This window comes from Rhincodon typus, chromosome 12 (genome assembly GCF_021869965.1).
Source record: "Rhincodon typus isolate 14 chromosome 12, sRhiTyp1.1, whole genome shotgun sequence".
NCBI classification, from domain to species: domain Eukaryota; kingdom Metazoa; phylum Chordata; class Chondrichthyes; order Orectolobiformes; family Rhincodontidae; genus Rhincodon; species Rhincodon typus.
Genome location: NC_063343.1, coordinates 28235518 through 28251025, shown reverse-complemented (window position 1 = coordinate 28251025; position 15508 = coordinate 28235518). Strand labels below are relative to the sequence as shown.

Sequence of the window (15508 nt, the reverse complement as noted above, 5' to 3'; positions counted from 1 at the left end):
CGCACAGTAAATTGGCTGTGACCATCCAGCTCGGAGTCAGTCCCTGAAATCAGGAGACTCTTTGAATCCCTTGTTTGTATCTGTCAGCCAGGACTCCCTGATTGGCCTAGGTTAACAACCCTAATCAGGGCTCTAGTAGTCAGTGAAGTTGACCTGGTTCAAATCACTACACTCTTAAATGCAGCAATGCTATGCACTTCCATACTCTCTGTGATAGTGTGTTACACATTCTCACCACTCTGGTTAAATCATTTTCTCCAGGACCCCCAATTTGATAGCTTGTTGACTAGTTTGTATGTCTATGTCTCTGAACAGAGAACATAAAAATTTCAATAAGGAGTAGGCTATTCGGTTTCTTAAGCCTGCTCTGCCGTTTCATAAGATCACGGCCAGTTCTGATTGTACCCTCAACTGTACCTTCATACCTCCTATAACCTTTGACTCCCTGGTCAATCAATAGCCTATCTAAGTCAGCCTTAACAATATTCAATGATATTCCCTCCACTGCTCTTTGGGAGAGAATGCCACATAATAACAAATCTCTGAGGGAAAGATATTTCTCTCTAGTTTCATCTTAAATGAGAGGTGCCTTATTTTGAAAATCCATCCCCTTGTTTTACTTTCTTCCAACAGGCGAAACATCCTCTCAGTTTCTACCCAATACCCTTGAAAAATTTATGTTTCTATAAGTTCTCCTCCCATTCTTTCAAACCTCCACTCAGTACCGGGCCAACCTGCTCAACCTTCCATTCATTCCAGGAACTTCCAAAGTGAATCCTCAATGAACTTCTTTTAAAAAAAAGATGTATTATTTCTTAAGGATAACAAACTTCTGCTCAGTACTCTGGATGTGGTTTCAGCCATACCCTGTACAACTGTAGCAAAACTTCTTTACTTTTATATTCTATTCTCTTTGCATAAACAACAACATTCCATTTGCAACAGGGACAGAAAGTGTTGGAGAAACTCATCGGGTAGCATCAAAAATAAATGACTCCTTCAAAATTTAAAGGGATTGAAAAATGGTGCTTTTTGCTACTTTTGACAGAGATCAAGGAGGATGATGGAATGATGTGGAGATCCAATATAAAAGACAAAAGGCTATTAATAACGGTGGAAGAGAAGGAGAAATGCAAAATAATTGTAAATTAAGATATGAAAGGAACAAAACTTGCCCTCTCTACTGACAGTAAAGTAAACAAGAGTTAAAACCTAAATGACTCAAAGGCAGGAATGTAGAAAAATGAAGAACAGGCATTATGTAGTCAATTTCTGAAGTTGAGACCTTGAGGCTGTAAAATGAGGAGTTATTCCTCAAGCTTGTATTGAGCTTTGTTGGAATATTGCAGCAGGTCCAGGACAGAAATGTTAATATGAGAGCAAGGTGGTTTATTGAAATTGCAAGAAATTAGGAGGCCAAGGATGTTCCTACGGACAGAAGGAGGTATTTAACAAAGTGGTCATTCAGGCTGCATTACGTCTCACTAATGTAAAAGAGACTACATTGTTAGCAATGAATACAGTAGCTTGGATTGAAACAATGACAAGTAGAAGTATGTAAAATGCAGCTTCACCTGGGAGGTGTGTATGATGCCTCCTTGAGGAGGGAGGAGGCGAATGGGCAAGTGTTACACTTTTTGATTGCACGGAATAGTGCCGTGGGGGAGTGAGGGAGTGTTAAGTGTGATGAAGTAACGGACTAGAGTGTCACAGAGGAAACAGTCTCTGCAGAATGAGGATTTCCTTCCACTATGGTTGACAGGGCCCTCAGCCATGTCCAACCAATCTCCCGCACTTCTGTCCTCACTCCTTCCCCTCTTTCCCAGAGCAATGATTGGATTCCCCTCGTCCTCATTTTCCACCTCACTAGTCTCCACATCCAAAGGATCATCCTCCACTATTTTTTTCATTTCCAGCAGAATGCCATGACCAAACACATCTTCCCACCCCCTCCATAGTGCTGGAAATCAAAAGTATTCAATGGCAAAGGAAATGGTTGTGGCTACATCTGGAATATTGTCTTGACGTGAGAGTGAGTGGGCTACAGGACCCACTGATGTTAGACCTGTTGGAGAAAAACAGCATCACTCACGGAGCCATGCAAGTTACAGTTCACAGACTTACAGGGTCCCAATTCGCTAATAAGCCTAACACAGTGGCTCCCTGTGTACTGGACAACTCCCTGCTCCAGGCTTTGCTGACCACTGCACTTACACAAGCACTTTTGGGCACAGAGACCAGGGAAAGAAGTAGGCTGTTTTAGGATGAAAGGCAATACTGTCAGCAGAACCCCTAGCCTGATAAATACCTTAAGATAAAACAAACAACTGTTGATGCTGGAAACCTTGTGGTTTGGTTGGGTGACCCAAAGGCTGATTGGGTCCAGAAATGCTAAGGGACCTCTTGCCAAAAGCAAGTGGAGTGTCCTCAGTTAGAACTTTAAGAGTTTGGAGAAGGGCAGGCAGGGTGGAGGTGGAGGGCCCAGCTACCCAGGGAATGTCGGGTGCACGGTGACCTTTTAAAAATGAAGTGGGCACAGAGATGTTTGTCTTCTGGCGAAAATCTGCTAATGGGTAGTTGTGGTAAGGTGAGGATGAATCAGATGTGAGGGATGCCATAGAGATGTGTAGGTAGTTAATGAGATAGGTTTGGGAAGATAATGCAAGAAAACTCACTCGGCCTTGCGGTGCAAAACCCTCCAAGAAATTTGATGCAACTCATACAGAGCCAAAAAACGTAAGATTCAGCCCATTGAATTTATAGCATCATCATTGTCTTCTTTCTCTGCTACCTGCAATATCTGCGGAGAGAGAAACAGAAATGTTACACTTCTTCAGAAATTTTGTTGAAAAGTCTGCTGTCTAACCCAAACCTGCTTCCGACTTTATCAAAATAGCCAAATAATTGGCAATGGTGGAAAACAAAAACAGAAATTGTCTGAGAAACTCAGCAGGTCTGGAAGCATCTGTGGAGAGAAAGCAGAGTTAACGTTTTGGGTCCAGTGACTCTTCTTCAGAACTCTTTTTCCAACTTTACCAACTTACTTTCATCACCAGTGCAAACAAACATAGGACAAGCTGGGAAAACTCTTGAGAGAAGCCATAGATAACTTTGAACAATGCAAGATTTCATCCAGCAGGAGAAATTTCCTACATTTTGTGTAGAACATTGTGGGATATTCAGAAAGAATCAGCATCTTCACTGCGAGCAGTTGGATTGTATCAATGTGAAAGCATATATTACTTTTTTTAGCAGTTGTGTGCCATACTTTGTTATTTAAATGTCCCTCAACCTACAGCTACTGACAGCAGCTAAATATGCAAGGTAAGCACGTGTATAGGGTTGGCATATGGGTGAGGGGCTAGTGAGCAAAGTGCCAAGTAGGCTGAGGGGAGAAGAGCTGAGGTAGCTGGATGAGTGCTTAGGGTATGTTGAGATGTAGATGGCTAGGAGTTTTGGGTCTGATGTTGTCAGTGGGATAATGGGCCCAACAATGTCTATGGGGCTGGGAGGTGGTGTTGGTTGGTGTTGTTGAGTCAGAGGGTGCGTTGGATTTAAATTTTCAATTTTCCTGCCAATTCCCATAGAGATAGCTGCATCGGGATTTCTGTACGATCTTCATATGTAACTCCAATCTGCCCTGTACAAATGACTAGGCGGTCATTGGAAATTCTGAGCCTATGTTTCTGGTTCTTAGTAGCTTATGGCCATTTACTTAGAAAATGAAAAAGGAAGAACTGGGATTTGAGACATCAGTATAAACAGTAGGGTTATGCATCATTCTAAAGATAAAGCTGAAGCACTCACTTACCAATTTTTCAGTGTATTTACCAGAGAAGATATAACTCTGTGATGTGGACATGGTAAAGCAGAAGCAGGAACTTGGGAACTTCCTCAACCTGAAGGTTTAAAGGTTTCGGGAGCTAATCTCTCTGTACTTTAACCTTAAATCCCAGTACCTGTCTGAAGAGGCTCTCATTTGGGGACTCTCCCCCACAGTTAATTTTGCCTGATGACCACTGATCTGAGGTTTTGATGCACCCCACAAAAGTAGTGCTAATTTCAGGGTATCCTCCATGATGGCTGGTTCAGGTCTACTGCGGCCCTGGTACTGACCACCAGTCTCATTGCTGCTAGCTGGCACTAAAGGGGCGGCGTGGTGGCACAGTGGTTAGCACTGCTGCCTCACAGTGCCAGGGACCTGGGTTCGATTCCAGCCTTGGGTGACTGTCTGTGAGGAGTTTGTACATTCTCCCGTGTCTGCTCCGGTTTCCTCCCACAGTCCAAAGATGTGCAGTTTAGGTGGACTGGCAATGCTAAATTGCCCGTTGTGTTCAGGGAGGTGTAGATTAGATGGGTTAGAGGGGGATGGGTCCGGGTGGGATGCTCTGAGGTTCGGTGTGGACTTGTTGGGCTGAAGGGCCTGTTTCCACACTGTAGGGATTCTATGATTCTATGAAAGAGCCGTCAGTGAACCATTGGTCAACAGCCCTTGGAGATGGGATCTTTGTACTTCAAGGTAGAAGCTCTGAGGACGTGCAGTTCATGCCTAAGTGCCAGCAAGTACTACCAGGGATTCTGAAAATGCCTATGATAGACTTCCCCTGCTGTCTTTCAGCTCCATAGAGAGAAATTGGCAACTGACGGGCAAGTAATCCTCCCTCTAATTAATGGTGTAGTGGGTGCATCATCTCCAGCAATTAAAGCCGACTTATTAGATAATTTGCATCACAGGCTAGTTTATTGAATAGGTTTATTTACAGAAAGTATGAGTACTGGAGATAAACAGTACATTGGAATAACTACAATTCAATATTGTTAGCTTTTTTTGGTACACGTAATATAATGAATGACTGATAATATGAGTTTGTCAAATAACTTATATGATCAACAGTCTTCATATCATCATATAATCAGTTACACAATTTCTTGGTCACAGACTTTAAAACAATTTTGCAAACATGTAAAAATAAATCCACTCTTCCTGTTTTCATTTTTTCCCTTCCTATCTACCTCTCCAAAGTTTAAGAAGCGATACCTCAGATGGAGAGCATGTTTCTCAGTCTCTACACTTTGCCGTTACAGTGAGACTCATTAAATCAGTACATAGTGATTTTATTTCCTATTTACCTTCTCTCCTCTGAGGAGGCACCTCCCACAACACTGCTAAGGAGATCATCAAGTTAAAAATTGCAGAAGTCATACAGTGATGCAATGGTTTCAATGAGTCAGTAAGTTAGCACACATCAAATTGCACTATATCACCAATTCAGGGACAGGAAGTCGTGACTATACATGAGGAAGGTAAAGGGATGCAAGAGGTACTGCTGCAAGAACCTCAGCCCTTGTGCTTATCTATCACATTTGAGATTCTTGTTCCTTGTGTGGCTGAAAGCAGGGGCAAGAGGGAAGATGAACAAACTAACCATAACACTATGGTACAGGGAGCCTTTCAAGAGGGTGGAGAAAAGAGAAATGTAGTTGTAATTGATTTGATTTTGATTTTATTGTCATGTGTACCGAAATACAGTGAAAAGCTTTGTTTATAAGCGGTACAGGCAGATCACATAGCAAGCAAAGGATGTACAGATCAAAAAGACTTAGAGGCTTGCAGGTTACATTATTTGAGGTTTAAGTCCACTCAACAGTCTGATAACAGCTGGGAAGAAGCTGTTCCTGAACCTGCTTGTGCATGTGTTCAGACATCTGTATCTTCTGCCTGATGGAAGAGGAGAGCATTACCAGGGTGAGATGAGTCTTTGATGATGTTGGCCGCTTTTCTGCAGCAGCGGGCCATGTAAATGGAGTCCATGGATGGAAGGTTAGCTTCTGTGATGGCCTAGGCTATGCACACAATCTTCTGTAGTTTCTTACGGTCCTGGGCAGAGCAGTTGTCATACCAGGCCATTATGCATCCGGACAGTGTGCTTTCAATGGTGCATCTAAAGAAGTTGATGAAGAACCTCATAGATATGCCAAATTTCCCTGAGCTGCCTGAGGAAGAAGGGGCATTGTTGTGCTTCTTGTCTGTCGCATTCACATGGGAAGTCAAGGACAGGTCATCACTAATTGCCACTCTGAGGATCTTGATGCTCTTCACTCTTTCAGCCAGTTCTGTTGATGTAGATGGGGGCATGTTCTCCTACTTTCTTTCTGAAATTGATGATTAATTCTTTAGTCTTGCCGACGTTGAGAGACAGATTGTTTTCATTGCACCACATCACCAAGCCCTTCTATCTCCCTTCTGTATTTTGACTCATCATTGTTAGATATCCGTCCTATTACGGTGGTGTCCTCAGAACTTGTAGATGGCGTTTGTTTGGAATTTGGCAACACAGTCGTGGATGTACAGGGAGTACAGTAGGGCGCTGAGGACGCATCCTTGGGGGGTTGCAGTGTTGAGTGTTGTTGTGGAGGAGGTGCAGTTACCTATCCTCACTGATTGTGGTCTGTGGGTCAGAAAGCTGAGGATCCAGTTACAGAGGATGGAGATGGGACTAAGGTCACGCAGTTTTGAGATCAGTCTGGAGGGTATAATGGTGTTAACGGTGGAGCTATAGTCAACAAACAGGAGTCTGATGTAAGTGTATTCGTTGTCCAGATGTTGGTGATAGCGCAGTCAAAGGAATAGACACTGATCTCTGTGGCCAGGATTGAGAGTCCCGAAGACTGTGTTGCCTGCCTGGTGCCCAGGTTCAAGATATCTCATCTCGGCTGCAGAAGAATTTGGAGTGGGAGGGGAAAGATTCCAGATGTGTGGCCCATGTAGGTATCAATGATATAGGTAGAAAGAGGAAAGTGGCTTTGCTGAGCAAATATGAACAGTAGGGACTAAATTAAAAAGCAGACATAGAAAGGTAATAATTTTTGGATTACCATCTGAGCCATGAGCTAATTGGCACAAGATGAACAAAATTCAAATTTTGGTGTGGGAGAAATGGGTTTAAATTCAGGAGACATTGCACTAGTACTAGGGAAGGAGGGAGCTGTTCTGATGGGATGGGCTCTACCAGAATCATGCTGGGATCAGCATCCTGGCAAATTTCATAACTAGGGCTGTAGATAGGGATTCAAACTAAATAGTGGGGATGGGGCATACTCGGTTGCAAGTAAAATCAGAAAATCAAAAGTTAAAGGAGAAGATAGGATTGCTTAGTGATAGGGCTGATTGTTACCAGAAAATAAAAGGAAGGGCCAGAATGAGCAACTGTCAAATTGTTACCGAGGAAACAACAAGTGTCGGGAAATTTGATAAACAAACTTAAGGGTTTTGTGTTTTAACGCACAAAGCATTCAGAATGTGATTGATGAATTGATACCACGAATGAAGTAAATGAATATGACCTCATAGCCAAAATGGAAACATGGTTCAAGGAGATCAAAACTGGGAATTTAACGTTCAGGGATATTTACCTTCTGGAGAGGCAGGAGGGATAGAAAAAAGTGGTGGGGTATAGTGTTAATAAGAAATGAAATGTGGACAGTTGTGAGAGATAATCTAGTCTCAGATGATGTACAGTCCATTTGGGCAGAGGTAAAAATATAGCAAAGGATAGAAGACATTGGGAGGAGTAGTGTACAGACCCTAAACAGAAGTCTCTCCGTAGAAAAGGCTATAAATAAACAAATAATATGACCATGTAAGAAGAATACAGTAACAATTTTGGATGAGTTTAATCTTCATGTTGATTGGGTTAAACAAATTGGAAAGGGTGGCTATGACAATTAATTCATAGAGTGTATTAGAGATAGTTTCCTGGAGGAATATGTCATGGAGCCAACCAGGGAGTAGGCTATCTTGGATCTGGTATTGGATAATGGGGCAGGTTTAATGAATTATCTCAGAGTAAAAGATCCCTTGGAAGTAGTGATCATAACATGACTGAATATAATATTCAGTTCAAGAGTGAGAAATCTGGGTCAGACCCAATCATGTTCAACTTTAAAAAATATAATTTCTATGAAATGAGGATAGAGTTAGCTAAAGTGAACTGGGTGGATAGATTAGCAAGAAGGCAGTAAGCAAACAGCGCCAGTCACTTAAGGAAGTAATTCAAAGAATCTCAGCAAAAATGCATCTCTGTAAGGAGGAAAGATTCTAAGAGAGGGATAAACCAATTATGACTAACTGAGGAAGTTAAGGAGAGTATTAAGATAAAAGGATATAAGGAGGCAAAAGTCAACGATATCCCAAAGACTGGGGTAATTTCAGAATCCAGCAAATGATAACTAAAAAAAAGACAGAGAAAATAAACCACAAGGACAAACTAGCGAGGAATATATAAACTGACAATAAGTTTCTTTCTAAATATACAAAAAGGAAGAGTGAGGTCAAAGTGAATATAGGACCCATAGAAAGTGATTCTGAAGAGATGGTTTTGGGGAACAAGGAGATGGCGGAGGAATTAAACAGGTATTTTGCATCAATCTTGTGGAGGAATATACTTCAAGCATCCCATTAATACAAAAGAATACAAGGGATGAATAAGTACCATCACGATCATTAGAGAAATAATATTAGACAAACTAATGGGGCTAATGGCAGATAAGTTCCCTGGCCTGGATAGCTTGCATCCTAGGATCCCAAAATATGTAGCTACAGAGATAGTGAACGCATTGGTTGTAATTTTCTGAAAAGTCCTTGGATTCTGGAGACGTACCAAGAGATTGGAAAACTGCTAATGTGGCACCCCTATTCAAAAAGGGAGAGAGGCAACAAGCAGGTAACTATAGACCATCATCTATTGTTGGAAAAGTATAGAAATTAATTATCAATTAAGTAGTAGCAGACATTTGGAAAATCATAATCAAATCAAACAGAGCTGCATGGGTTTATGAAAGGGAAATGGTGTCAGACTAATTTATTGGAGTTTTTTGAGGACGTCTCAACCCGGGTGGATAGAAAAGAATTAGTGGAACTGTTGTATTTCGACCTCCAGAATGTGTTCAACAAGGTACCACAAAAGGTTAAGTCATGAGATTTGTGCCTATGATGTTGGAGGTAGTACATTGGTGTGAATAGAGAATTCACTTATGGGCAGGAAACAATGAGTGGGAATAAGGGGTTATTTTTCAGGTTGGTGACCTTTGACCAATGTGGGTTGTACAGGGGTCAGTGCTGGGATCTCAAATGTTTGCAATACATAGATTAATGACTTGGAGGAAGGAAGTGAATGTACTGTAGGCAAACTTGCAAGCGACCAAAAACAGTTGGAAAGACTGGTTGCGAGTGGATACAAACAGTTTGTAGAGAGATATTAATAGGTTAAATAAATGGCCAAAAATTGGCAAATAGAATATACTGTGGATATCTGAATTTGTTCATTTTGATAGGGAGAACAAATTACAATTTAAATGGAGAAAAGCTGTAAGACAAAGGTACTTGGGTGTACTTATGCATGAAACACAGAAAGCTAGCGCATCGATACAGCAGGTAATCTGGAAAGCTTACTTTAACGGCCAGATATATGAACAGATCAATGGGACACCCATGGGATCACCTATCTCTGGACTAATAGTTGAAGCGGTGATGCAGAGACTGGAAAGTACAGTCCTTCTGCTAATCCAACCAAAACTATGGATACGCCATGTGGATGACACCTCCGTCATTATTAAGCAGACCAAAGTGGAGGAGACACACGAACTAATAAACACCCTCATTGGGATCAGATTCACCAGAGAAGAGGAGAAGAACAAACAGCTCCCATTCCTGCACGTCATGGTAGAGCGCAGGACAAATGGGGAATTCCTAACAAAGGTACACAGGAAAGCCACACACACTGACCAAGTACTGAATTTCAACAGCAACCACCCTAACACAGACAAACAAACGCCAAAAAGAAGAAGAGTACCTCTTCCAGGTATTCAAAGACAACGGATACCCGAAAAACTGGGTCAGAAGATGTCTATTACACGAACGACATGAGGAAGATACTACACGCCCCGACACACTCATCACGCTATCTTACAACAGGCACACATCTGAACTGACCACAAAACTCCTACAACCACTGGGCATTAGAGTAGCGCACAAACCCACATCAACCCTATGACAACTGCTCACCCGAACTAAAGACCCACTACCCACTATGGACAGGACCAATGTCATATACAAGATTCCCTGCAGAGACTGTGACAAACACTACATCAGACAAACAGGAAGAAAATTAACGACAAGGGTACACAAACACCAATTGGCTACAAAAAGACACGACCAATACTCATCTCTATCCTCATGGATAAGGAGAACCACCAATTTGACTGGGACAACACCAGGATCCTGGGACAAGCAAAGCAGAGACAAGCACGGGAATTCCTAGAAGCCTGGTACTCCACGAAGAAAGCCATCAACAAACACATACAGCTTGACTGCATATACACTCCACTGCGAAGGAAAACCGGAAGTGAGGTAATCCAGCTCAACAGACTCCAGAGTTTAAATAACAGGCGGGAAATCACAACAGTGCTTCATCGGAGGCTGCACTGATGATGTTACCCAGCAGGGTAATGAAACGTCTGCGGAACAACAAACCAGCTTGGCGAGCCAACCAACCTCAGCACCCACAACCTGAGCTACAAATCTACTCCAAAACCTTCGAAAACCTTATTTCATTGGAGGAAATTCAGAGTAGGTTCACTTGGATGGTCCCCAGTATGAAGGGATTATTTTATAAACAAAGATTAAACAGGTTGGAATTTGGTTTCAATTTATTCATTGGAATTTAGAAGATTGAGTGGTGATTTCATTGAAACAGATAAGATTCTCAAGGAGCTCGACAGGGTTAACACTAAGAAGATGTTTCTTCTTATGGGAGAGTCGGGGACCAGAGGAAATAATCTCAGAATATAGCAGTGCCAATTTAAGATTGAGGTGAGGCAGAATTTCTTCTCTTAAAGGGTTGTGAGTCTTTCAAATCCTTGTCACCGAGAGCTTTGGGACGAAGAGTCCGTGTGTATATTTAAGGCTGAGATAGATCGATTCTTGATCAATAGGGGAATCAAAGGAGATGAGAAAAATGCAGGAAAGTTGACATGAGGAGCATCAGATCAGCCATGATCGTATTGAATAGTGGTTTCTGTTCCTATTTCTTATGGCCTTATGATCTAATTTAACAAATGTTTGACAAATCCTCATTTAATAATATTGGATCAGCATAGGGGCACTTATATTTTCTTTTACATGCATGGTGCTTGGTGTGCACTCATAAAAATTCCTTAATTAAGGGATCAACTTTCATTTGCATGACTATCTATAGCTTCAAATATAACAAGGCAATACTATGCATGTTTGTTTTAATAATTCACTAAAATCACAGAAACAAAAAGTCATAAAATTGGCTTATTGCTTCCAATTGAAAGTATTTTGGAAAGTTAGCATTTCTCCCCACCATGGTATTGGTTCTTTACTCTAACTGGTTTTCCATCCCTAGCATCACCTGCTTGCTCAAAGCCTCTGTCGGGAGTTTGAGCCAGACTGGCTGTGTCAGAGTTTTAGTGGGACTATTGTAGTGGGAAGAAAAACACAGCTGCTAACTTGATAATCAAAATTAGCCTGCTTTAACATCTTTGCCTGTTGTTTCAGGGACTTTTAGAAAATGACACTCCGATGATGATTGCATAAAATTGTTGAAAATAAAACCTAAAAGGCTATGCCTGCATTTGAACTGACGTAATTTACATTAATAGGCCTATGCTTTGGAAAAGGATGCCGGAAACAAAGAACAAAAGTTTTTCCAGTATCATATGCCCATGAGTGGTAGGTCATTGACCTTACTGTCAGTCGTAGGAAATATAACCCATGCTTATTACTTCATTACTTTCAGGATAATAGAATTGGGCAGTCCATAATTGTAAAATAATTGTAAAATGGGCTGTCTGCATGTGATGCTTGTATTTAGAGTATTGTCTAGGTTGTAATATTATTTTGAATAAATCTGGTTGGTTATTTAATTTTGTGTGTTTTGCATCTTTTGAAGTAACAGCATGATGGAACTATCAGCATGCTCTACCTTAAGAGTATAAGTTATTATGTCTCTTTCCATTTCTACAGGAGGACTCGGATGCAAAGCAGCTGTAACAGGGTTCTGGCACTAACCTAACAAAGGATGAATATGTATTTATCTGCAGCCTTGAGTTTTAAATGAACTTCCTGCAAAGTACTTTGTGAAGTGGAATAAATAAACTGGTAATTTTCTGTCTCTACCAATGAGACCTCAGAAAAAAATTACATTGAAATTGAACATTATTTAATTGAAAACAAGTACGAACAGTCTGTTTATCCAAAGTTTGTCTATGATGCTCTGTTGTCTTTTTCTACTGGACTGGCTAATTGTTTTTGGAAATCAAAATAATAACCCATCATTCACAAAGAACATGTCAAGTAATGAAAGTAATCAGTGGCCTAGGACAGTTTTCTGGACAATCCGGAATAACCTTTACATTCTATATTTCTCAATTTGTTGAATAATCTCAACTGGTCAAGTGTAAGCTTGCTCAACACTTTCAGAAATGGAAATCAAACAGACTTAAACAGAGTTGAAGTAGTATATTTCTTAATTCACTGTTTTGATTTTTTTTTTGTTTTATCTTTCAGGAATTGCTGTCATGCATTACAATCGATCCCTCAGTTTTGAAAACAAGAAGTAAGGTGAAATGACAATACATGCTGTGACAATTGTTTCGTCAGCTTGAATGATTATATTCTTGGATTTGTAATAATGTGTCAAAGCAGTCAAGATTTGGGGATTTCCATGAGGAAGGGTAAACTATACAACTAAGTCTATATATTTGATCTTTCTAACAGTTCACAGTTCAGTTCTTTGAAGAGAATATGGATAGAATTTGGTACTTTGTTTTAAATTAATGCAAATCAGGAAATGGTTTTGGTAACCCCTAGGATAATTGGTCAGAAAGAGCTGGACACTAGTGGTGAGTTGAGGGTGACTGTCCTTTATATTACAGAATTTGACTGAGTGTGGCATCAAAAAATCCTGGAAAAAATGGAGAAAATGGGAGTTTGAGGGAAAACTCTCTGCTAATCATCATCATACCAAGCAGAAAGAAAGATGGTTATGGTTATTGAAAATCAATCATCTTAGTCTAAGGACATCACCCCAAGAGATCCTCAGTGTAATATCCCAAGCTGCTTCATCAATGGCATTCCTTCCATAGCAGATCAGAGGTGAGGGTGGTCCCTGATTGCACAATGCTCAGAATTAGATACTTACGCACTCTGTGACAATATCCAGGCTTGGACTGACAAGTGGAAAACAATACTCTTGCCACACAAGTACCAGGCAACAACTAACTCTAACAAGAATCTAACAATCACCCTTTGGAGTTCAATGGCATTAGCATTGTTGAATCAACATTCTGGTGGTTCTCATTAACTAGAAATTGAACTGGACTAGCTATATAGATATTGTGGCTACCAGAGCAGAACAGATACCAGGAATTTTGCAGTGGATAACTTATCTCTGACTCCCTAAAATCTGTGCACTATCTAGGAGGCACAAATCAGAAGTGTGATGGAATTTCATACTTTCCAGTTGCAGCTCCAAAAACACTCAAGAAGGTCAATAACATCCAGGACAAAGCAGCCCTCTTGATTGACATGCCTTCTACCATCAATGTATAGTGGCATTTGTTGGCAGTGAGAGTTTGCAGAATGTCTTTAAATTAAAAGCTTTAATCATCAGAATTAAGAAGGCTTCATGTCATCTGACTTGCAAAGGAATCATTAAACTATTTCAGCAGCCCAAGGAATAGAAACTAGGAACAGTCAAGTAAGGAATTAAAAGTTGAAATAGGAATGATATTGCTCTAGGATTGAGTTTCTGTAAAGGATATTGTTGAGAAATAAGTTGAAACTTTGTTTTGCTGTTGTGTTAAGATTTTTTCTACCATATGTGTGCTTTGTTTTTTTTTCCCCTTTATGTAATAAACTAATATTCAGTTGTTAAAGAACAGCTGTTGACTCGTGTCACTTTGTTGCAGTGACTAACTATATTGATAAATGACTTCAATCATTAAACATGATCTACTAAGCCAATTTCCATTCTGGAACCTGACTTGTCCAGTATTACCATTAGCCAGGATCATAATAGCCGAATGAACATATAAGTTTTCCACCAAGTACAGTCTATGTCCTTGTCAGCCTCAGTGCTTCTTCCTAAGGTATTCAGTGTGGAAGATTCATGAGCTGTAGTGTAGTGGGTGGTAATCAAGTGATTTCCTTGGCCATATTTGATCTGATGGTTTGAAACTTCATGGAGTCCATAATTCTGACTGCGTAACACTATGTCACCAGCTTTCTTGGGTGTGGTCTGCTGGTGGAACAGTACAAACCGAGGAATGAAGCTGGTGGTGTGTATGACATTACTTGTAAGAGATGATTCTATGAGTGTGACTATATCAGGCTGATTCTTGGCTAGTCTGTGAGACATGTTCTCAGTTTTGGCACAAGTCCCCACATATTAGTAAGGAGCTCTTGGGGTTGTCAATGCAGTTGACAAGGAAGTCTATCTAGTTCAATTCCTTTTAACTTTGTCACAGATTGTACAATTCATAGTTTGCTAGGCCATTTCAGGAGGCACTAAGAATCAAGTACATTGTTGGGGTCTGGATTCACATGTTTAAGTCAGAGCCAGTAAGCTAGGGGAAGGTAGTGAGATAGTAGTAATGTCAATAACCTAGTAATCCACACCCAGATTAATATTCAGGAGACATGGGCTCAGATCACACTATAATCGATGGTGAAACTTAAATTCAATATAAATCTGAAATGAAAAAAGCAGCCTAACAGCAACCACATATTTCCTCTCAACTGGTAAAAATCTACCTATTTGACAATGGAGAAAAGCTTATTGAGGATGCAGCCGAAGATTATTGCATCTAGGTTATTTTCCTGAGGAAGTGCTATAGAACAAAAATAATTTTCTAGGAACTAAGATAATTGACTATCAACACCCACAACCATTCTCCTTTATTTTGAGTATGACTCCAACCAGCTCAGAGATTTCCCCCCAATTCCTAATGACTTCAGATTTGCTAGGATTTCTGATAGCATATGTGGGTTGGGGGTGCAGAATGAGAGGTCGGGGTGTTGGAAGCTTTCTGCAACTATCTCCTTGACCGCTCCCCCCCCCCACCGCCTCCATCTGTGCCTGAAGTTGTTTCTATATTGTGTAAGATAGAGACACACAATCCACTTCCCATCCACATCAAACCAGCAGGCAGGTGTCACCCTGGTTTACCTGCTGGGATGGCAGTTACTTTTCTCACGAGCCAGGAAGACCGATAATTGGGTGGGTGGCAGGTTGAGGCTCTTAAGTAGCCATTGATTGACCAATTAAGGGTCTTATTTGGTGGTAGGTTTGTAAGGACACCTATGGAACTTCCCGTCAGAACCTAATTACTGAAGTGGCAAAGAAGGATGGATATCTCACTTGTTCCAACTGTTTGCCCTTCCTGCTACCTCTAGAAAGGGAAGAACAAAACATTTTTTAAA

At 40.8% G+C, this 15508-nt stretch overlaps 1 long non-coding RNA gene across 1 annotated transcript in view; it reads left to right on the top strand.

The window, feature by feature from the left end:
* The window catches only part of LOC125484549, an 87018-nt gene extending 74891 nt beyond the window's left edge, over positions 1-12127 (top strand). The window contains exon 4 of the long non-coding RNA XR_007263371.1: positions 12050-12127. This is a non-coding gene — a long non-coding RNA (uncharacterized LOC125484549). The remainder of the gene's footprint in view (positions 1-12049) is intronic.
* The last annotated feature ends 3381 nt before the right edge of the window (positions 12128-15508 follow it).